Source organism: Lepidochelys olivacea (assembly GCF_965140295.1).
Source record: "Lepidochelys olivacea isolate rLepOli2 genome assembly, chromosome: 26".
Lineage (NCBI taxonomy): Eukaryota > Metazoa > Chordata > Testudines > Cheloniidae > Lepidochelys > Lepidochelys olivacea.
This window is the reverse complement of record NC_140436.1, coordinates 7,955,657-7,978,296: the sequence shown is the minus strand read 5'-3', so window position 1 is coordinate 7,978,296 and position 22,640 is coordinate 7,955,657. Positions and strand designations below refer to the sequence as shown.

The 22,640-nt window shown below is 45.7% G+C and overlaps 1 long non-coding RNA gene across 1 annotated transcript; it reads right to left on the bottom strand.

Moving 5' to 3' along the window:
- Positions 1–48: 48 nt before the first annotated feature.
- On the bottom strand, positions 49–9,665 carry LOC311513512. Its single transcript, XR_014709743.1, has 3 exons — positions 9,578–9,665; positions 3,128–3,224; positions 49–1,361 (listed from the first exon to the last, which is right to left on the bottom strand). It is a non-coding gene; the product is annotated as an uncharacterized lncRNA (long non-coding RNA).
- Between the last annotated feature and the right edge of the window lie 12,975 nt (positions 9,666–22,640).

The following is a 22,640-nucleotide window of genomic DNA, read 5'->3' as shown; positions in this document are numbered from 1 at the left end:
TCAAGGGAGTTAAACGGGTGTAAGGGGAGATCAAAACTAAACCTGGTCTCCTTTCATATTCCCAGAGGTTATTTCCAGTTTCTGTGAGTAAAAGGCTTGACGCTGAGCGGTACCCATCACGCTCCTCGTCCTGTTGACAAGCGCCCAGGGAGGTGTTCCTCAACACAAATGCTCCGTGTCAGAATCTGACCCTTCCAAAAGAAATGTTCTTCCAAAAGAAATGTTCTGTGGAGAAATCGGCAGTTGCGCTGGACTTCCAGAACTGACCCCCTGTGGTAAAATTCAGGGGGCTGGTTTAAAAACACCATCAGAAAGACTGTGGATGTTAAATTCTATCGGTCCAGTTCTCAGTTGTGATTGGCCTCGATGCTCCTCTCCAGCAGTACAAAGGGGTCAGAAAGCCACTGGAGATGCACTTCAGGAATTACCCCAGTGCAATGGGCCTCACTGCCCCATATAAAGCCAGCACAAGACTTCTTCCCCACTCAGTATAAGGATCGTGTCGGGGATGGGCTGGGACGATCAGAGGAAGGGGACATTTGAGGGGGACAAAGGGGAATGTAGCCAGAGCACTGTGCTAAGGGTGCATGGGGAGCAGAGTGTAAATTATAGCAGCCCTAAGGCTGATCTAATTTACACCATGGGCAGGCAGGTCCCCAACCTTCTCCAGAACACGGGGAGCACAAGGTGGTTTATAAAAACCCCTCCCCATTGTTCCCATGCCAAGCAGAGCAACCCAGAATCAGAGCCTGAAGCAGTTTTCCCTACGGCAAAAGCCTTGGGCTGGATTCTGCTTGCCATTACAACAACGTAAATCTGGAGTAACTCCAGTGGATTCACACGAGAGCAGCACGTGGTCCCTTTCACTCTCACATGGGCACTTTGGGTTGCTAAATCTTTCTTTTCTTCACCCAAAAAGTTGAGGAGCTGCAGCAGCCTGCTTAGCCATTTACTGGGCATCGTCAAACCACCATTTAACGCTGCTCCCCCGGGCAGCGCCCGCTTTAATTTACTCAGCTGGGTGGCAGTCAGTTCCGATAGGCCAGGCTGATGCCTTTGCTTGCCTCATAGATCTTACCTTGTCTTCTCCAATTTTTAATGCTCACCAGTTCTCCGCACAAAATGGGGATCTGTAACAAGCAATTATTTCAAAGGAGGCCCTGTTGCTGTGGTTACCAATCGTCAAGCTCAGGCATTTGCAGGCTCCGTCGAGATCAGCCTTCCTCTCGGTGATGTCCTGTTCTTTATATTACAGAAAGATTTTTGCTCTCAGGCACCCGGCCAGATAGAAAGTTGGGCTAGGAATGAGTAAACGCCTCAGGATGTGGGTCATTCCTGGAGGTCCCGTATAAATCACAAGGCTGACGAGAAATAAGGAAAACAACAGATGTGATATTTTTAGCCTGTCCGTGAAGATTTCGCAAGGATTTATGACAAGAAAATATCCGGAGGACCTGGCTTTCTCTCTGTTATTATGATGTGCATTACAGTAGCATCAGAAAGCCACAACTGTGACCAGGGCCTCTTTGTGCTTGGTGTTGTACAAACACACAGTATCAGACAGGTCCTGTTCCCAAGACCCAGAATCTAAGGAGACAAGACTGATAAAGGGTGGACAGGAGGAACTGAGGTCCCGAGAAATTAAGGGCCAGAGTTTCCAAAGAGCTCAACCTATTTAGTGCACGTTGGGTGCTGGCTGCTTCAGAAAACTTGGCCCTTATAGAAGTGTCTAAATAGGAGCAGAGCTCTTTTGCAGGCCAGGCCCTAATTGTGGGTGCTGAGCACTTGAAAACCTGACCCTGAGTTCTTTCAAAAACCAGGCCACATGTGGCTTGTGCAAATTGCAGAGCCCACAATTGAACCAGGCCTCCTGAGTCCCAGTCCAGTGCCTTAACCATAAGACCATCTGCTCTCTCTTTTCTCCCCATCCCCTTTTGTGGCTCTCCCTGTTTATAACCAGGTAATCTCCAGGAGGACCTGCCTCAGAGTTATATATTACTTTGTGCTTGATAAAAGAAAAGGAGTACTTGTGGCACCTTAGAGACTAACCAATTTATTTGAGCATAAGCTTTCGTGAGCTACAACTCACTTCATCGGATGCATGTAGCTCACAAAAGCTTATGCTCAAATAAATTGGTTAGTCTCTAAGGTGTCACAAGTACTCTTTTTTTTTTTTTGCAAATACAGACTAACACGGCTGTTATTCTGAAACCTGTCTTTGTGCTTGATAGTTACTGCAGTTTAATTTCACATGTGTCAGTAAGGAGGGGGCAACCCTAGATCTAGGTACCCTTAAATCCCATTCAAGAGGGTTGTAATGGGATTGCCACTCACCCCTGGTGCACCTCCTTGCATCTAGGTCTGGGAAGGTACCTCCCTCGCTGCTTGTTGCTCACTCTGCAATGGTCTTTCTTCTGGTAACTTGGCCCTCTGGCCAGGTCATCATTTAGTCCACCTCTTCTGGGGTTACAAAGTCCAACAGAACAACTCCAGGCAGCGTTCAGCCCCCCTGCTCAGGACTCTGTCCCATTACCCGTGGCTGGTACATGAAACCAGGCCCATCACGACTCCAGGTTCCAGCCCAGGGATCCTCTAACCACAGTCCAGGTCCTCAGTCCCCATCCCTTTGCCATTTCCCTGGGCTCCTTCCTACCAAGCCTCTCTATATTCTCTTCCTGGATTCTAGGTTTACTACAGGATACTCTACTCCCCACGGCTACTTCATCCCCTTTAGCTCATCAAAATATACAAAGTAAATATCCTTAAATCAAACTCTAATAAGCTGTCAAGGAGCACTTTTCTTCACCTATCTGTATATTTCAATTACTGATAGAAATATATTTTTGTCAGTTTGTGTGTTCAGTGAAATCGACATTTACCGATGAAAGTCTGTTGCTTCCAAGACGAAATGGTCTGAAACTGGGTCCTTTCATTTCTGGAGTTATTGAGCCAGATCCTCAACTGGTGTAAATCAGTGTAGCTCCATTGGCCCTGCATCCTTAATGCTTTTATAAAGCATTTTATAGGGTGCTTTTATAAAGTTGGGAAAGGGGTGGAATCAAACTCAAGAGTAGAGCGATATAAGGTGAAACAAATGAGGCATCGTCTAACTCCATTCCCCACCTACCTTGAAGAAAAAACACCAGTGTCTCTTTTCCCTCCTTCTCCCTTGATGTCCTACAGTTGTAGACTTTACTGGATCTTCCATGTGGAAGTGACCTATTCTATGCTCAGGAATGCCAGAAAGGAAAAAGAAAAAGAGAACAGAATTTTTAATTCCACCATAATCTATTCAACTGGGTTTCTTGCAAACACTTCATTTCAGGGACCACGCAGACCAGAGCCAGGAAAATCCAACTAAATATGGACACTTAAAAAAACAACATCAAAATAAAGATAATCTGCAAAACCCATACAGCATATCAATCACTAGGAAGTTGACCACTCTGTAGTTTAAGGTTAGGAAGTAATATAAATTAAACCATTTGTCATTCCCAGTTGCCTGAAATGAGGAAACAGCCAATTTTCCTCCCATTAGACAACGTTCTCACGTGGGCTGCTGGCTACAGACCACTTTTGAAAATCCGGTCCTTCATTTCTCTGAGAGAAAGCATCCAAGACCTACAAAGAAAGGTGAGTTCTCACCAGAAGGTAGCCTGAGCGCAAATCCTAGTGAAGACAAGCCAATATGAGTTTTAGCTAGAGTTAGCAGGTTGAGTTAGGATACATCTTCTCTGCAGAGTTCAACTGAGCTCTTACTTCGGTGTTGCTCCAACCCAGCTCCTGTCAATGTACAAAACCCTCTGATCTGAATTTAGTGGTGCTTTCAACCCAGCCTAGCTGGCCCATCCTGGGACTAAGCAGCATCTGGGTTTTAGCGTATTCACTCAGGTTGATAACCTGCCCATTTTGCAGTGAGGACGCAGGTTAAATCCCACAAGTGCTAATAGTTCTCCAATGCCTTCCCCCAATTCCCCCCATGTGACTAGAAGGACAGACAACTCGTCACTGGGAAAGAACTTTAGAGCAGCTCAGCTCACTGCAGCACAGAGAACTATGCAATATCTCCCCCCGCCCCCAAAAGCCCTAGAGAGACACACAGAGGTGACTGCAGTGCCAGTGAGGACACAGTTATGTGCTAAAATAACCCGGGTGCTCAGACCTGAATGTAGATCACATGAGTTCGCTCAGCCGTGAAGACATAGCCATAGTGCACCCTGGTGTTTAACTTGCGCTGCTAACTCATGTTAAAACTACGCCTGCCTCATCTTCACTAGAATTTGAACTCAAGTTAAGAACACACCTTTTTTGTCACGAAAACAAGGCCTAAGTGACTTTGGAGACTAAATCCCACTGACTAAATCCCTACCCTCTCTGGCTCTGTTCTCCAGCTGTCAAACGAGGATAAAATCTTCCTTGTTACCCCCCCCCCCCCACCCACCACACACACACACTTTGTTTGTTTGTCTTGTCCATTTAAAATGCAACCTCCTCAGGACAGGCACTCTCTCACTCTCCGTGTGCCCAGCACTCAGTCCAATGGGGCCCTGATCTTGGTTGGGGCAGCTAGATACTATTGTAATACAAATAACGATAGGTAAGATTGTCCAGTAGGGAGCAACGTTTCCTGCAGTGCTGCACATTGAGACTTTCGAGCAGGGTGACTTGGGCCATTCAAGGTCGGGGGGGGGCTTGTTTTCATCCCTTCTGACGCAATTTGTTTTCACTTCTCTGTGCTTGTCCCTGGTTAATGAGTTTTTAGTGCACTGACCCCTACTTAATACACTGGTTCAAAAAATGAGAATAATTAATCAATTATCGGAGAGGGGCCGGCTCGCTATCATTCTCACGTACTGATCATCCTCACCGCCATGAAACGTCCCTTTTCAGATGATCAGTCCCTTAGCACAATGAGAGACCTTCCTGCTCTGCAGCCTTTGCAGCCTGGATGGTATAATATGGCCACAGGCCAGGCTTTGTCCCTTTTGTGCTTGGCTCACTTCCAATGACACTGTTTCCTGTTGGAAAATACTTCCCCCACCCCATCCATGTGAAATGACCACTGCTGTTAACAGGCAATTCTTTGTGAAGCACGCTTTATGTTTTTGCTCCTCAGTAAAGGCTAATTCTGTATTACCAAAGGAGTTTATGAATCCCTCAAACTGTGCAGTTTATAAACATCTTAATTCTCATGCTGCAGCTGGCTTGGTATTAATGTTTTAATTGCAAACTACTAGATGTCTGTCAGTAGCATCTAGATGCTGCCATGGGTCCCATTGTGCTAGCTCCTATACACCACACAGTATGAGACTCCTTGCCCCAGAGAGCTCACTGTCTAAATAGAAGGGGGAGGGCGGGTGGGGGGAGGAATGACAGAGAGATTAAATGACATGCCCAATGTCACACAGTAAGTCAGTGGCACAGTCAGGAATAGAACCCTGGTCTTCTCAGTCTCGGTCCAGTGCCCTATCCACCGGGAAACACTGCGTCTCTGGTAACTGCACCTTTGCCCAAGTCCCTATGGACTATTTAAAGATAATAATCCCATATTGCAAATCATGTCTAGTTTGTCTTAATAAATAACATGATTACTGGAGAAGGTCAAGAAGCCCTTGCTCAATTTTTATTTGGCTCTTACTCTGACAAATTCCTCCTGCGTTCACTGAACTCTGAAGAGGCTGAGTCCCTGCCAGGATGTGGCCCACTGAAATCACAATAGCCATTGCCTGCCACCCTTATTGAACCTCCTTGTACCCTAATTTCCCCGTGTACACAATGGGGCGAAAGATACTTAAGGACATCGGTAAAGCCCTTTGAGATTTGCAGGTGAATAGGGCTCTGTTACTGGCCAAGTGTTGTTATTTAACATATAGGGATAATAGCGGTCTCTATTCCTAAAACCACCCAAATGAATTTACTGATGCTCGGGGGGAAGCTTGCAAGTATGGGAGCTGTGCTATGCAAAGGAAAAATACTCTTCCAACTTAACGATTTCCTCGCTTCATAGCTGTAGAGTTAAAATCAGGAATCAGAAGCAGCCCTTTGAAAAGGTGAATATCCCTCACACTCACCCATAATATTTTAAAGACTTTTTGGAGCCCAGACTGCTTCGCCATCTGCTAACGTGTCAGGCCCAGATCTGCAAAGGTACTTCCATGCCTAACTCAATCTGGGCCCCAGCGAATAAAGAACCAGGGGTATTTTTGATTTGCCTTTTGCTGTGATGGATTTTTTTTTTAAAAAAGGCAAGATCAACAAACCTTAAAGGCTCTTCTGAGGCTGGATACAAAATAGGGCTTCTGTGTAGCAGCCTCCCTTAAAAATCAACAATAAAGCTTTTGGTGGAGATTCTCCATAGAGCCTAAGGGAGTTAGACACTCAATTCATGGAGTCATCGATTTTAAAGCCAGGAGAGAGACCATTACGTCATCTAATCTGACCTCATGTAGAACACAGTCCACAAAATTCCACCCCGTTACCTCTGTATTTAGCCCAAAAATCTCCTAGAGCACAACTGTAAACACATGTAGTGGGAGACGGGCACCTCACAACTCCCTTCAGCTCTTCTGCAGTTCCCAGCCTTGCTTTAGGCAAGGGAGTGCATGACAGAAAGCTCAGGCTCAAGCGAACAGGCATCAGCTGCCCGGATGGGCTGATCTACTCCGACGCTTACAAAATATTGGGGCTGACAGGGAGGTTGCATTGCTGGAGGGCAGCAACTTCCTGCTACGGTTTTTACTGCTGCTGCCATCCCTGAACTGCTGAAGCCAGCTGGCTAATCCTAGGAATAATAAACTGGGAGCAACCCAAAGCTAAACCATGCTGTAGTAAACAATTCTCCTACGGGCTCTGGCGTGAAAGTGAGGGCATGATGTAAGAACCTCAGCAGATAGACTCCCACGCCTATGTCACAGTGCAAGATTTTCAAAAGTGACTTGTGAGGGTGGGGTCCCAACATGAGACGCCTTAAAAAGGGCCTGGGCTTTCGGCCTCAGGGCTCGTGCACCTGTTGCAGTCCTTGGGCTCTTTAAGATTGGGAGCTGTAGCTGAAAAGTCAACGCTTGCTCCCTTTCCTGCGCCCTACAGGAGACTGTGTATAAAGCTTCCTAGTAATGTTTGTGTCTATCCCATTTATACTCAACATTATGAACATATATAATCTATATGACATGTGCTTCTTTTTCTTCAAACCTTTTTTTATCACTAGAATACCACCAACAAAAAAACAAAACAAAAAACAAACCCAAAAAACCAACCAACCAAACTGAACAAAGAACACAAGTTACAGGTTATTTAACAAAAAGGAGTACTTGTGTCACCTTAGAGACTAACAAATTTATTTAGTCTCTAAGGTCCCCCAAGTCCTCCTTTTCTTTTTGTGAACACAGACTAACACGGCTGTTACTCTGAAACAGGTTATTTAACATCTTTCTGTCAAGGGTCCCTTCCCAGTCATCTGGGGTTGGAGGCGTGAAGAGCACAGTCCAAAGGAAGGGCTCACAAGCCATCTGCAATGCAAAGCCAGCTCTGGGGAGAGGGGAACACTGATTTTAAAAAAGGGTTTGGTTTTGCCCGCTGTAGAGTCACCAAAGGAGGTCCAGTCTTAGGCAGGGGAGCAAACAGGAGAGACCCCTTGGTCAGTGAAGGGGCTTTCTGCATCTGTCAGGCAGCTGCCTGTGAAACCCTGGAAACAAGGACTAGACAGGACCCTGAAGGGTGGTGAGATGGATCCGGGGGCTTTCTTGTGTTATCTTGAGTCTCTGTTGATAAGAAATGCCCTGTGAAATTAGCTGGAGCTGAGCAGTTGCTTGGAGTGTGATTTCACGTTGCCCAGCTGGTGCATCAGCTCACAGGGCCTGATTTTCAGATAGTGCTGAGCATCCGTCCTCTGACAATCAGGCCCATTTAGTGAGTCCCAAAGGGGACACTCAAAATCACTCCTCACTTCTGAAAACCTCGGCCTTAATAAAGGGGTCAATAGAAACGACTCGGAATAGACAATGTAATAAAAATGGTCGCCTTTCTAGAGCAGGGATCATTCTCTATTCAATCCTATGGAATGGTTTTAAAAATAACCCACAGAAAGATCCTTTTTGATTAAATTGCAGACAACTTCTCCATCAGGGTCGTGAAGATAGATACCGTTCTGACTGCAGCACTTTAAAAGCAGCAAACCTCATTGAAATCCAGGAAACTCCTCTCTGTGTCCCTTGCAGAGGGGGCGGGGGGAGAAGAGAGCACTGACAATGCGGATGTTTACCAGGGGATTTCAGGGGGGCTGGGAGCTACAGCGCTGCTTTTCCTTTGTGACATACAGGCATGTCCTTTGCTTGTTAGGCAAACCAACGGAGAAAGAGATGTTACCGTGTTTAAAAGCTATCGAAGAAACATGCTGGGAGAAAAAAGGAACCTGACCCGCATCGATGAATAGGGAGGAAACCTGCCTGCAAATATACTGTTGTCATGCCAGCCATTCCCGCTACCAAGAAACCAGCTGTCTGCTAGCAACGACCCCACCCACTGCAGACGGCTTTCTGAGTCTGCTTGGAACGATTTCATCTGGTAGTCTAGACAGTTTCTAGGGAAAGTCAGCTTTCATGGGTATCTCCATACAGGCTGGCCAGTAGAATGGTACAGAATCATTTATTTATCAGGATTCTGCCTGCATTTCAGCTGGGTGTCGAGACAGCTGCTAAGGGCTCTCCCCCGCAGTCTGTGTCCTCGGCTCCAGGTATACATTCATGAGACACCCCCCCTTCCCCACCCCCATCCTGTTTTTGTTAGGGAGGGAAATTTGCATCTAGGGGGAAAACAGCCGAATTAGTGTAACTACAATTCTTCTTCCTGCCCCAGGGTGCACCAGTACCGTAGGACTCAGAAACTATGGTGACAGATGCTTTAGAAAAGTATCTATGTGGGGCTAACTCCTGCTCTTCTTACTCCCATGCGTGGTCCCATTCAAATACATATGTACAACAAACCTGTGTCTTTGTTCATATGATCAGTCCCATTTCAACCTGTGCATAGGTCAACTCTTGCTCTCCTTAATCACACAAGTAACCACATTGAAACTAGTGTATAGGCCAAACTCTGGCTTTCTTATTCACTAGTAGTCCTATAGATCAAAGGCAAGATAATCAATTAGGAGGAGTTAATATAACTCAGTTTCATATTTAGGTCGACCTTGATGAATTGAATTGCTACAGCCAGCATCTGTCTCCTCTCTCAAACCTCAAAACCCATGCATTCCTCACATCAAAATAACTATGCCATTCAGAGATTATTTTTCCCTTCCCCCTGAGCTTTTCTGTTTTGGTTTGTATTTCCTTTGATTATCAGAACAGGCAAGTGGCAGGAAAGAATGGACTTCACAGGAATATTTTCCGCACGGCTTTACTCCTCAGACATGAGCATTCTAAAAGCCACCGCCAACTCACAAACCCACCAGTTCAGTTCACTTCACATTGGCCAACAACAACCTGGAGGTGAAAGACTCCATATCCTGTTTTTAAAAAAATCCCCATCCCTTCCCTTCTTCCTCTTTTTTTGAACCTTCATCTAATAGTTCCTTTCTTACCTTTTTTGAAATTTCAGAATTCCAGCCAGCTCTACTCCAAAGCCTGTGCCAGGTGTTGAACCTCCATGGAGTGCTACGCAGGACAAAGATGCTCTGATGGACGAAAGTTGCAAAGTGAGAAACCTGGTTACCTTAATTTAGTTTAAAAATGGAGACTTTGAACTTGGATTATTTTTCTGAGGAAGTTATAGCTTTACAGGGGAGGGGACATTCGAGAAATTCTTTGTGAATCCAGCAAACTAATTATTTCACAGTGTATGCACATGGGGTAAGACAGAACCTATGTGAGATGCTAAAAGTTGCCTAGGATAGAAGGCAATTGAGAGCTTTTCAGGGGCAGGAAATGTACCCTTCTTCTGAAGGCATCATACACGTTTACAGCATTATCTTAGGGATTCTTATTAACAAGCTGCCGTACTGGACACCTGCTAGACTAATTACATCTCAGCATGTCTGAAGACAAGAGCTGTGCTGGGAGCATCAGCGGACAGAGCTGCACTGAAAACAGCAGCTTCAGAACGGATAGTGTGGGCTTCTGAGAGGGCTAGACTGCTCTTCAATCCCCCTTCGTGGGATCCCTTTAATAAACACAGCAGGGGTAGTCAGCATGATTGGGAGAATGGCACGCAGGACAGGAAATCAGGATTCCTAGGTGCTATTCCTCACTCTGGCCCTTATCTAAAGCCCACTGACATCAATGGAAGGACTCCCACTGATTTCAACAAGAGTTGGATCAGGCCTTCTGCTGCTAATGTGCTGCGTAACCTAGCAACTCACGGTCTCTCTACACCTCAGTCCCTCCATCCTTGAACTGGGAGGGTCCTGATACTTCACTTTGTGAAGGGCTCTGAAACCTGCTGATAAGGCAATGGGTGGAATTCACCCTGATACAGAGAGCGGGCACAAGGCCTATGCACCATTTACCTTGCACAGAAAAGGACCTTGTGCACAGTGAATTTTACCTACCCTTCTAATCGGTATAGCTGTTAAACCACAGCAGGCTATCTTTCATATCTTCACTCTTTACCTCATAATCCATAGTACGGGCCTGAATTTAGTAAGCATCCACAACCCCCAGACTAAGAGAATTCCAAACCCAAGGCACAGCACAACATGGGGTCCCTGTGGCTCTACCCTGACAGCCCAGCCTCCTTGGAGTAGCAGTGGGACAGGGCCCTTTCCCTTCGCAGGGGCGGCAACATAGGGCCTCTCTCTGCTTAGGAGTGGCAGCAGAGGCTCCCCACCCACTCAGAAGCACTAGAGGTGGCAGCAGTAGGGGCTCCCCATTGCTTATCCTAGCAGCCAGGCTGTGGCTACTTGGGTGGGGGGGGCCTCCTGCCAGACAGATCCCTCTGCAGGATCTCCAGACCTGTGGGCTGGGAGTTAACACTCCATTGAGATGCATGGGACCGTTCACCCATCTGAGAGCTATTGTTTCAGGTGGCCTGCAGATGCAGACAGACATCACTGCATCATTTATACTCAGGTCACTTTTCAAGCTTTTCTTCCTGGCCATAAGGGCTAGAAACGTTTTTTTTTTTTTTTTTAAAGGAAAGCTGGATTCTGATGTACTCACACAATTCCAGGATAGGAGCCTATAGTGCTCATACCTAAATCCAGCCCTATCCCCATTGAAGCCGAAGGAATAGGGAGTGTTTGATGCCTCTCAGGATTTGACCATTTAGGAGGTTTAAATTATTCTCTCTGCCCAGCTTTCTAATCTCACTGCCTAACCTCTAGGGATCATCGTTAAGTTTCTAGCTCACTGGCCCACTGCATTAGATAGAAGTATTTGCAGCCTGTCAGCAATGTTTTCATCTTTCTCCATAGGAGGTCCAGAGAAGTTGTCAGATAATCACCAGTCATCCAGAGGAACGCAGGTTTCCTTGCTGCATAAAGAAACGAGGGAACAGATTAGGGAGACAAAATTTTTGTTTCACAGATTATACCAAATCTTTCTTGAACTGGAAGAGTTGGTCTTCCAGCTCTGCGACATCTATGTCCTAGGCATGTCTAACAGATGTGTGATATTGTATTTGGGCAGGTTTCAGAGTAGCAGTCGTGTTAGTCTGTATTCGCAAAAAGAAAAGGAGGGCTTGGGGCACCTTAGAGACTAACCAATTTATTTGAGCATAAGCTTTCGTGAGCTACAGCTCACTTCATCGGATGTTTGGGCAGTGCTGTTTGTATAATTTAGGGCTCAGTCCTCCAACTTGTTCCATACAGACTGACACCTGCACCCAAGCAGATGCCCACTGCTTTCATTTGGGGCTCCAGGCAGGTACCAGGGCATCCACACAGAACAAGTTGCAGGATCGGGGGCTTAGACTACAAGCTCCCTAGACCATGACCCATGTGTTCTTCTCAGTTTGGTACACACTGAGCCTAGGGAGTAACACAGCATTAATAGAAGACTAACTCCTGAGCTGGGTCCTTGTACCACACTCACGATCATAGCCAGCATGCTGAAAAGAAGCACCTTCTTAAAACTTACCGCAGCATGGACACCTCTCCACTGAACTGATACCACCAGCTTGCTTCACATGGGCTGCGAGGTGTCAGATGTTCAGTTTTGAAGGGTATGTCTATACAGCCGCTGAGAAGTGGAAATCCCAGCTCGGGTAATTATACACATGCTAGCTCTGACTGAGCTAGTCTGCTAAAAACAGCAGCATGATGGAGGCAGCACTGGCAGCGTTACGGGCTTGCCGGTAAGTACATACCGAGGACCTCAGATGGGAGTGGACTCAGGCAGCTAGCAGAGACAAGCCTCAAAAACCTTGATGGGAGCAGCTGCAATGCCACCCAATTCAGTGCAGGTTTGAGTCTCTTGGGACTCTTCTAAACAGAAAGGATGAGCCAGATTTTCAGCTGGCGTAAATCAGCAGAAATGCTATAGACTTCCATGGAGCTCCAGGGATTCATGCCAGCTGGCACAGAACTAGTAAATATGAAATCAATTATTGGAGATCCTCAGACAAAAAGGACCACAGAAATACTGTTTTTTAAACAAATATTCATTAACATCCCTCTGAAGTAGGCACGGACGTGCACAAGTCCATGGGGCCGGATGCGTTGCATCCGAGAGCGCTAAAGGAGTCGCCGGATGCGATTGCAGAGCCATTGGCCATTATCTTTGAAAACTCATGGCGATCCGGGGAAGTCCCGGATGACTGGAAAAAGCCTAATGTAGTGCCCATCTTTAAAAAAGGGAAGAAGGAGGATCCTGGGAACTACAGACCAGTCAGCCTCACCTCAGTCCCTGGAAAAATCATGCAGCAGGTCCTCAAGGAATCAATTCTGAAGCACTTAGAGGAGAGGAAAGTGATCAGGAACAGTTAGCATGGATTCACCAAGGGCAAGTCATGCCTGACTAATCTAATTGCCTTCTATGACGAGATAACTGGCTCTGTGGATGAGGGGAAAGCAGTGGACGTGTTGTTCCTTGACTTTAGCAAAGCTTTAGACACGGTCTCCCACGGTATTCTTGCCAGCAAGTTAAAGTAGTATGGGCTGGATGAACGTAGGATGGGCTGGACTATAAGGTGGATAGAAAGTTGGCTAGATTGTCGGGCTCAACAGGTAGTGATCAATGGCTCCTTGTCTAGTTGGCAGCTGGTATCAAGTGGAGTGCCTCAGGGGTCGGTCCTGGGGCCGGTTTTGTTCAATATCTTCATAAATGATCTGGAGGATGCCGTGGACTGCACCCTCAGCAAGTTTGCAGATGACACTAAACTGGGAGGAGAGGTAGATATGCTGGAGGGTAGGGATAGGATACAGAGGGACCTAGACAAATTGGAGGATTGGGCCAAAAGAAATCTGATGAGGTTCAACAAGGACAAGTGCAGATCCTGTACTTTGGACGGAAGAATCCCATGCACCGCTACAGACTAGGGACCGAATGGCTCGGCAGCAGTTCTGCAGAAAAGGACCTAGGGGTCACAGTGGACGAGAAGCTGGATATGAGTCAACAGTGTGCCCTTGTTGCCAAGAAGGCCAATGGCATTTTGGGAAGTATAAGTAGGGGCATTGCCAGCAGATCGAGGGACATGATCGTTCCCCTCTATTCGACATTGGTGAGGCCTCATCTGGAGTACTGTGTCCAGTTTTGGGCCCCACTTCTTGTAGAAGGATGTGGAAAAATTGGAAACAGTCCAGCGGAGGGCAACAAAAATTATTAGGGGATTGGAACACATGACTTATGAGGAGAGGCTGAGGGAACTGGGATTGTTTAGTCTACAGAAGAGAAGAATGAGGGGGGATTTGACAGCTGCTTTCAACTACCTGAAAGGGGGGTCCAAAGAGGATGGCTCCAGACTGTTCTCAGTGGTAGCAGATGAAAGAACAAGGAGTAATGGTCTCAAGTTGCAGTGGGGGAGATTTAGGTTGGATATTAGGAAAAACTTTTTCACTAGGAGGGTGGTGAAACACTGGAATGCGTTACCTAGGGAGGTGGTAGAATCTTCTTCCTTAGAAGTTTTTAAGGTCAGGCTTGACAAAGCCCTGACCTGGGATGATTTAGTTGGGGATTGGTCCTGCTTTGAGCAGGGGGTTGGACTAGATGACCTCCTGAGGTCCCTTCCAACCCTGATCTTCTATGATTCTATGATCCCCATTTTATAGATGGGGAAACTGAGTCACATAGCTAGGGTAACTTTCCCAAGGTGATGCAGCGAGTCAGTATCAGAATAAGAACCCTGTTCCCCTGACTCCTAGTCCTAATCCACACCCCTGCCCCAAGAGAAAAACCCTTAAATGGACTCAGTAGAAAATAAGCTCAAGGTAAAACAATACATAAAAGCTAATACGCCAAACTCAGCAATGACAAAGAGTGCATAGTAAATTGGTCAGAAGAGGGTGTAAGCAATAGAGTGGCATAACTTGCACTGATTTGGTTTTCAGTGGGTGTGCAAAACATGTAATGTGCATGCTGAGCTGGGTGTGTGCAACAGGAACAGCAACTGATCTCTTTGGGACAGGGACTGTGTCTTCCTATACAGCACCTAACATAGTGAGGCCCTTATGGGGATAAAACGCCAAGGTGAGTGGGGGTGAGGGGAATTTCTACTTTGTTGTACTTAAGTTAGTTTTTCATGCTTCTCTTCTTGTACACCCATACAGTTGCAGTTATTTTGCACTCCTACACTGGTGCATGTTACACTCATGCCCACCTAAACAAAATGGGCAATCTACACCACCACTGAAATTTGGCCCTGAAACTTTCCCAAGACGGACATGCCCATTCACCAGGCCTGAGTTTGGCTCCATGCATTTAACAAAGTGAAGATGTCTGAGAGCAGCCTGCCTGCATTCTGCAGCAGCCAGTCACTCACACCGTGCAAAGCTCGGAAATGTAATAGTCTCCCAGCCACTTGCTCCTAATTTTACGTTCGCTTTGACTCGCCTCCACTCTGAAATAGAGCAGTGACTTCTAGCGGACTCTCGCCTTTCAGCAGGAAATGGGACCGATGACGTTTCAGCACCAATCTCGCTCTCATTTCTGCTGAGAGAGAAAAGCCGGGGCCTGAAAAGTGCCAGAACACAGTCATGAGTAAGCTTGCCTGGGTGACATCACTTGTCATGCCACCGCGATCCCAGCCAATTGGGTATGTTTTCTCTCACGGAAGCCCTTGTTTCCCCCCTCACAAGGGAACCTATTGCGAAATAGTACCCGTGAAGGGAAAGGGTTAACGCCCTGGTTGTTGCTGTTAATCCCCCGCCCCACAAACCCAGACAGCCGGTGAGGCAGGAGCAAGAATTTCCTTTCAGTTCTGCACACCCACGGTTTTGTTCAGCGCTGTTTTGAGAGGAAAGAACAACTCCCTGTTGCGAATCCTTTAGAGTGCCTTACAATGATAATACCATGCAGACCGACATCTTAGTATTGCCAGAGCATCTTCAATCCCAAGTAAAGGCAGTTCAATTCTGTGACACCCCTCTAGAGATAAGCGAATAGTACATCTGACCTAGATGGGGAGAGCACCATAGAGAATCTACACTGGGGCATACCCTGCTTATATCCATCATGTAACTGGGCCAAACTGGGACTTGCACTGCAGCAGCTTACCCCAGGATCAAGGAGGAACAGGATGCACTATTGCAAACTGCGGCGTACAGTGGCTTACCCCGTCTACCCCAGGGAGCATCTGGCCATGGCCGTCTGAAATACCCAACACAGACGAGGCCTCAGTGACTTGTAACAAATTCAAATGTGAAGACAGTGACAGAGGCGAAACAGAACCCTGACCGTCTGCTCTAACAATCAGACAACGCTCCCTCAAAGAGAAATCTGGAATTGTCAGTAAATTTCACCTTGAAAGGAAAACAGAAGGTGGTCCCGAGTAGATTGAAAGCAGTTTTTGCTTGCTCATCTGAGTGGGGAAAAAACAGTGTAGCTGTCTGGGAATTCAAAAGCAGGTTATAGGTCATATTACCAAAGCCTGGGCTCTCCTGTTGTATAGCCACAATTTGTGTGCCCATAACTCTGCATATGATTCAGGCCATTTAGAATCTAAGTAGACAGATAGATACCAATTTTCACAACACACTCACCACAATAGTATCTGAATATGACTCCACTTGCAAATCAGGCAACTTAGAACATAAATCACAGGTCCCACAAGGAAAGCCCAGTAAAGGCCAGGTCGCGCCTGTCAAAATCAATGGCAAAATTCCCATCAGCTCCAGATTTTGCCCTAAATAGTATTTACTGATTCTAAATTAAAGACTCAGGAATGGTGCTGGCTTGACAACCCCGGAGAATGCTGTTAAGAATGAGAAGAGATGTAGCATGGGAAATAGCCGTGCCAGCTTCCTCCACATGGCAATGTGCCCTCAACACTGTGCTGGAGGGACCACCTTGCCAGGATGAAAAAGGACAGTTCTCCACGTTCCATTCAGTCTGCTGCCTTTTTGGCAAGACTTTTGACTACAGATGCAAATTACAGCAGGGAGTTTAATATTGTGGACCTCTGTGCACGATGAAATCCACCAGCCTGCCATCAGCCAATTATCCCTGTCTGTGGCCTATGGAACCGAAGACTTGCAGGTAAAAGGATGCTTTATCCTTACCACCAGTCCCCCAAACTATCCTTTCCACCACCTATATTTCTTCTCCGTCCCATCCCCAGAAACCAGCTAATGGGGAAAAACCTGACACTTCATGTTTTTGTCAGCTCTGTTTTTAATTTTACATAAAAACGGAGTTGTGGCTTTTTTATCCAACACGCCCTCCCGCACAGGAGATATGAGCTCAGAAATCTCTTCTACATGCTCCAGGGAGCGAAGCTGAGGTGGAATAAGCAGGATGGTCAGAATCTAATCTTGGTTTAACTGATTTATGAAATCTGAATCACTGTCCTCCCTACAGACCTGCCCCCTTCTGCTCTGCCGCTTCCTATGACCTCAAAATGCGATGATGCCTCTTAAACACACCTGTTTTGGGCTTTGCATAATCCAATACAATGGATCAGGTACAAATTATACAGGTGGCAACAGAAGAGTGCGTGGCTCTGTACAAAGGTTCACAGAAGCCATAGGAAACAGCACCATATGTGCCCCCAAGAACTGCTGTCCTCAAGGAATGAGTGTGTACTGTAAAGTTCAATACAGTACAGAACAGTGGTGTGTGGTCCCGCTACACAGAATCGGTGGATCTTCTGGAGAAGGGCGCTTGCCAGACATTAATTAAGAGGCTATTCCAAGCATGAGACGATGCACAAAGACAGGAGCGGCTGAAGGAAACAAAGGGAGCAGTCAGGAGGGAAGACGGGGCAGCGCATAGAGAACACAAGGGCATGCAGGAAAGATGAGGGCAGTTACGTACGCAGTGGCAGAAGTGCTTAGGAGAGCGTTCAAGGAGAGGATGAGGGCTTTGAACTGGATGAAGGGAGCAGAAGCCAGCAACAAGACTCAATAAATGGGAGATAAAGAAGCAGAAGCAGTATGATCCTGCGTTCTTTGGGCCAGATACTCAGCTGATGGACTTCAGTGTTGCGTTATTCATCGCAAAGGATTTATGAAATTTTATTCCAGCTGCTGCTGTGGCTCATTGACTTTAACGGGAGCAGAATCAAAACCCAGGAGAGAAAGATGGTAATTGTGGCATATAGTGCTTGGCCTGCCAAACTTCCATTTTATATCCTATACAGTCCAGCTTTGGTGAAACTTGTTAATGACTTTTACAAAAATGGTGGGAAACATTCTTTTGTTTTCCAAGCAGCAGAGCAGAAAGCACCAACATTTAAGACTTGAAGAACTACTTGAAATTTATAACTGCTATTTTTCTACAAATTCTCACAGAAAGGAGGGAAGGAAGGAAATCTTCTTTATCAGAGATTTTCAAAGGAGTGCAAGAGAGTTAAATGCCAAACTCCCATGGACATTCAGTGGGAGTTGGGTTACTAAATCACTTGGGTTCCTTTGATAATTCAGCTGTGGGAGCAGAGAGTGGGTAGAGGCAGTGGGCATAGGAATCAACGCTTGCTCTGCTGGCATTAATCTTTTGTAGCTAAAAGTCTGCCTTGTTCAGAGCAATTAAATATTCTTGCTGCCTTACTCTCTTACAAATGTCCCAACTCAGATTTCATTTAACTGGAACAAGATATCATCCTGGGTACTGATAAGTTGTTGTATTATGAGATCGGTAACATGAAGTCCTGCCGTGTAGCTGGGAGTATGACCTGCCCCCAAAAGCAGTAACATTTGAAATACTTCAAAGAGAACTTGTTTTATATTAAAGATCTACATAGTTTGCTGGGTCACAGTCTAGGAGTACCACAGGGGAAGAATATTCCTGTAGTTGAGGCCTCTTCAATCTAGCAGACAAAAGCATAACAAGGGTCAATGGCTGGAAGCAGAAGTCTGAAAAAAGCTACACTCAAAGTTCAATTTTTTAGCTGGGGGAGGGGTGGTAACTAGCTATTGAAATAACTTACCAAGGGCCATGGTAGAGTCTCCATCAGCTAAAGGCTTCATGTCAAGACTATGTGTCTTTCTAAAAGATATGCTCTATTTTAACCAGAAGTTACGGATTTGAAGAAATTACTGGTTGAAATTCTGTGGTCTGTGTTATGAAAGAGGACAGAAATTATTTTAATGGCCCCTTCTGGCCTTAATCTATTAATCTACTTGTATATAGCAAGGGCATGCAAAATTGATCTGCATTGCAACTTGAGATTTGTCACCAGAAATCCCACAATCTGCAGAAACAGACTTTTTTTGCTCATGCTACCGGTTGATATCAAAGAAGTGTTATTGTTTAAAATGGAAAATGCAAGTTTCCACGCTGCTCACTCTTCTGTCTGCACTTCAGGGTTAACAGCTAAGTTTACTTTGCTTAATGGAGAACCTCCCTCCCTCCCCTCCCCGGAACATCAAGAGTAATCACACTTTAGTGCTGCAAGGAGAAGTTGGCTGAGTCAGCTGCTCTTGGCCAAGTCAACATGCAGTGCAGGACACAGAGACTTATTTAATCAACTGGAAGTAAATTGAGCTTTGTCTTTTTCTTGTGGACGGCTGCTGTATATACCCAACATGCGATTTTCAAGCGCAGTCTAAGGTTGTAGGTTCCCTTTGAAATCTCACATCTATATGCGCATGTGTGGTGGTGGCAAGAACCATGAACCATACAGCATAACACCAGCGCAAGTAAATCAAAACCGTCATTTAATATCCTCTTCAAGTCCCCAATTCAGCAAGGGACTTAAGCAAACAATGTACTAAGTACAAGAGTAGTCCCTCTGAAATCATCCACTGCTTAAAATACTTTGGGTGAAATACTGGCCACACTGAAGGCAAAACTCCCATTGACTTCAATAGGGCGAAGAGGTCATAGAATCATAGAATATCAGGGTTGGAAGGGACCCCTGAAGGTCATCTAGTCCAACCCCCTGCTCGAAGCAGGACCAATTCCCAGTTAAATCATCCCAGCCAGGGCTTTGTCAAGCCTGACCTTAAAAACCTCTAAGGAAGGAGATTCTACCACCTCCCTAGGTAACGCGTTCCAGTGCATTCCACCACCCTCTTAGTGAAAAAGTTTTTCCTAATATCCAATCTAAACCTCCCCCACTGCAACTTGAGACCATTACTCCTCGTTCTGTCATCTGCTACCATTGAGAACAGTCTAGAGCCATCCTCTTTGGAACCCCCTTTCAGGTAGTTGAAAGCAGCTATCAAATCCCCCCTCATTATTCTCTTCTGCAGGCTAAACAATCCCAGCTCCCTCAGCCTCTCCTCATAAGTCATGTGTTCCAGTCCCCTAATCATTTTTGTTGCCCTTCGCTGGACTCTCTCCAATTTATCCACATCCTTCTTGTAGTGTGGGGCCCAAAACTGGACACAGTACTCCAGATGAGGCCTCACCAATGTCGAATAGAGGGGAACGATCACGTCCCTCGATCTGCTCGCTATGCCCCTACTTATACATCCCAAAATGCCATTGGCCTTCTTGGCAACAAGGGCACACTGCTGACTCATATCCAGCTTCTCGTCCACTGTCACCCCTAGGTCCTTTTCCGCAGAACTGCTGCCTAGCCATTCGGTCCCTACTCTGTAGCGGTGCATTGGATTCTTCCATCCAAAGTGCAGGACCCTGCACTTATCCTTATTGAACCTCATCAGATTTCTTTTGGCCCAATCCTCCAATTTGTCTAGGTCCTTCTGTATCCTATCCCTACCCTCCTGCGTATCTACCTCTCCTCCCAGTTTAGTATCATCCGCAAATTTGCTGAGAGTGCAATCCACACCATCCTCCAGATCATTTATGAAGATATTGAACAAAACTGGCCCCAGGACCGACCCTTGGGGCACTCCACTTGATACCGGCTGCCAACTAGACATGGAGCCATTGATCACTACCCGTTGAGCCCGACAATCTAGCCAGCTTTCTACCCACCTTATAGTGCATTCATCCAGCCCATACTTCCTTAACTTGCTGACAAGAATACTGTGGGAGACCGTGTCAAAAGCTTTGCTAAAGTCAAGAAACAAGACATCCACTGCTTTCCCTTCATCCACAGAACCAGTAATCTCATCATAAAAGGCGATTAGATTAGTCAGGCATGACCTTCCCTTGGTGAATCCATGCTGGCTGTTCCTGATCACTTTCCTCTCATGCAAGTGCTTCAGGATTGATTCTTTGAGGACCTGCTCCATGATTTTTCCAGGGACTGAGGTGAGGCTGACTGGCCTGTAGTTCCCAGGATCCTCCTTCTTCCCTTTTTTAAAGGTTGGCACTACATTAGCCTTTTTCCAGTCATCCGGGACTTCCCCCATTCGCCACGAGTTTTCAAAGACAATGGCCAATGGCTCTGCAATCACAGCCGCCAATTCCTTCAGCACTCTCGGATGCAACTCGTCCGGCCCCATGGACTTGTGCACGTCCAGCTTTTCTAAATAGTCCCTAACCACCTCTATCTCCACAGAGGGCTGGCCATCTCTTCCGCATTTTGTGATGCCCAGCGCAGCAGTCTGGGAGCTGACCTTGTTCGTGAAAACAGAGGCAAAAAAAGCATTGAGTACATTAGCTTTTTCCACATCCTCTGTCACTAGGTTGCCTCCCTCATTCATTAAGGGGCCCACACTTTCCTTGGCTTTCTTCTTGTTGCCAACATACCTGAAGAAACCCTTCTTGTTACTCTTGACATCTCTTATTGTCTCATTGTTACTCTTGTCATCATTTAGATATGAAGTGCTTGAACTTCACATTGGAGGATTTTACCTCTCAAACCATCGTATTCTAAATGTAATGGTAGGATTTTCTGTTTTTAGGTTTCAGAGTAACAGCCGTGTTAGTCTGTATTCGCAAGAAGGAAAGGAGTACTTGTAGCTCACGAAAGCTCATGCTCAAATAAATTGGTTAGTCTCTAAGGTGCCCCAAGTCCTCCTGTTCTTTCTGTTTTTAGGCTTACCCACATAGTTTAAAATAAACCAAAATACTAGACACGATGGTAGGCTCTGTATTCCTACGGAAATTGCCCAAACCAGGTGCTTGTTCAGATTGAAAGAGAATTTGAAACACCCTCCATCAGCAAAGAAATCCACAGTTCATAACCTGTCAAGTAAAACAAAATTTATCAGATAAAATCAAAGCCACCATTTGAATACTTTAGCTGGTATATATTCCCTCCTGTCATTAAAATGAGCCAACTTTGTTGGACCGCGTAGGAAGAGAGTTATGGGAGAACTCTGTATACAAAGAATTTTACTGGCAATTTCAATCCACTTGGAACTTTCACAGAAGGGAAATTTACTCAAGATTTATCTTATTTTTCTGTTTTCTTTTCCAATCTTGACACAACACAAAGTGTGTGCACTGTATGCATATAGCTATGTACAAACAGAACCATCAAGCTAATGAAATGTGTGATTAAAACTTTTCTGCAGTCAGCCTGATTAACACACACGAACCCCTTTTACATGAACCGGACAGCTCTTGTAGAGAGAGGAAGGCCACCACTGAAAGAGTCTTAGTAGCCCAGCTGAACTGGGAGACTAATAGCCCTCTGCAACTCAGTTACGGATTGCCATTTAAAGAACAACATTGTTAGAGAAAGAGTATTTCTGGTCTATAAAATGTTATTACATTTTCTTACTTATGCAGACCCTGCACTGAGTCTTTTGGGCTTCTAAGTAATTTAGGTGCTTTTGAAAATTTTATTCTTCATTTCTTACACTTTTTCCCCGAAATTTTACATTGAACAAGAAAAAACCAGGGAGGAAATAAAATGGGCCACAAAAACTGCTACTTTTAAAATGTATATAGGTAAACTCCACACCCCTTTCAGCATTCTCCAATACCTTGACATCCTTAAGGTAAGGAATAATCTTGTGCTAATACTGTAAGGGCAGATGCTCAGCTGGTGTAAATGGTCATAGCTCTATCGACTTAGAACAAGGAATGGCCTCATCTCTTTAAATTGTATTGGTAACTGAATTGGGAGGAGTCTTAGAACTATAACTGGCCCAGGAGACAATGGATCTTAAAGCACAATACATGGTTCTTATTTTTGGTATCACAGTCTTCCTGATCTATAAGGAGATCAAGGTGCTGGGAGAGGATGGA